Raw genomic sequence first — 2,129 nt, 5'->3', positions numbered from 1 at the left:
TCCCCAGGGAATGATGAAACAGACGCATTGACCCAAATGCATTGGATAGGACCGTCTGCCTCGGAGAAGAACACAGTGTAGTCTGTAGCCTGTTGGTGGGGCCTACCTGTGACCTTAGAAGAAGACAGTGAGCCTGGATGAAGTGCATTGTGTCACTGAGTCCCACAGTAACCTGCAGCCTCTGTTCAGTGGATGTGACCTTGGGTGTTTTGACATAGGGGCCAATGATGGCTGTCCCTTCTGGCACCTTGGTGACAAAGCCTGGAAGCTAGTCTCCTGTGTGTTTCTGGATTAAAAGCAGAGTGGCCCCCAAAATTACAATAGTGTACCCTACACAGCCAGAAACTAAGAGCACCTTACCAGGGAGTTCTGTTTTATCATTGTGACCAGTACATGTGCCTCCAGCAGCACTACATATAGAACCCTCAGTAACCCACACAGGGAGAGGGATAAAGGTTTGGTATACTAGACCAGGACAGGCCCCTTCCTGCCACAGTCCTATCACAGGACCACTCTCTTGCATGCATCCTACCTGATGGACAAGATTTGCCTATGTTGATATCATTAAAACATGTCTTATCTCCCTTAAGGTCAATATCCTATACAGTCTTTGTGGATTGGGCACACACCCTAGGCAAAAGCTGTTGCTTGCTGAGTGTGCACGGAGTGCCCTGCCAGTTCAGCTGCTGGCCTCCCATGGTAACTGTGTCATGGACTCATCTCAGTAGGACTTGTTTGAATACAGCTGGAATGACCACTTGGTGACAAGTGATTTCCTCAGGCTTGAGGATTGTCATGGTTTTGTTAATCTGGTTACAGTGCTTCAGCTTTCTTGCATAGGGACCATTGGAGAAGATTGTAGGCACATAGATTGTGAGGTATTGTGAGGTAAAAATCCTGGAGGGGAGGAGTGTAGAGAAAACGGGACATTTATGACCAGAATACTCACCTGGCTTTAATACTGCCCACTGTAGGCCTGAAAGAGCCTATTTGCCTATCTATTAGATGTTTATTGGGCACAAAGTGGCTGGTCAGTCACAGAAGTACCAGCCCAGGGGAGGGGTGGAGAGGAAACTCCCATTTTCTCCTCTCCTCAGTTTCTGGGACATAATTGGTCAGGGGCCCATCAGTCACGATAGAGACCTGCCCAGAGTTCCTCCCAGTGCTAGGGGCAGGGAAGCTGGGAGAATGGAGAACAGGAGAGCATGGAGAAGGGAAGCCAAGAGAGAGAACCAGGAGAGAACAGAGAGGCTGGTGAAGGGAAGCCATGGAGCCCCAGTGCTAGGAGAGGAATAAGCCTGTTCCAGGGAGCAGGAGGAAGCGGAGCCAGAGCAAGGACAGACTGGGCTATCTTTGCTGCTTGTACATAGCTGGGTGACCACTGTGAGAATAAACATGGTATAAATCCCTTTTAACAACCCCAATATGACCTTGTCTTTATTTGTTCTCAGTGATCATCGTGAACTTGCCCAAAGCAAGGAACTCACTTCTCCTGGAGCAACACTCCCAATACTTTGAAAACTTCCTCCTACTCTTACTGGTCACTCTGACATTTTATGTGGTATGAAAAATCAGAGCCATGATGTATTTCAACTATTATGTGTGTAGTGGGTGGGGAATGTGGTTTCTCCAAGTTGACAGTACCCTGAGAGCAAGAACAGGTAGAGTTCCCAGTAGAAGGCTGCAGACCCAGATCTCACATGCTTTTAAGCTGCGCGATTGATCTGGCTTAGCTTCATTTAAGTGGGTAGGTATGATTTTAATTTGGTAAGGAACTGATATAGGAAAGAGACCAGAGAAATCTGAGTTTGAATCCTGGTTGCACTATTCACTATGTGACTTTGGGCAATGTATTTATAGCCTCCCTGAGTTCCCAGGCTCCTCAACTTTGAAATAAGGATAATATTACCAACCTTAAAAGGCTGCTGTGATTGGAGGAGATGCTATTTATAAAGAAGCTAATCAAGTACCTGGTATATATTTGCTCAGTAAATGTCCCTTTCTAACTTGCTGCCTGTGCAATCCTTCATAGCATTCAATATTGTTTGATGGTAATACAGTATATCCAAAAATAGTATGCAGTAAATATCTCTGTGCCTCTCAGCATAAGAATGGGCAGACACAAACTC

This window comes from Manis javanica, chromosome X, assembly GCF_040802235.1.
Source record: "Manis javanica isolate MJ-LG chromosome X, MJ_LKY, whole genome shotgun sequence".
Classification (NCBI taxonomy): Eukaryota; Metazoa; Chordata; class Mammalia; order Pholidota; family Manidae; genus Manis; species Manis javanica.
This window is presented reverse-complemented; position numbering follows the sequence as displayed.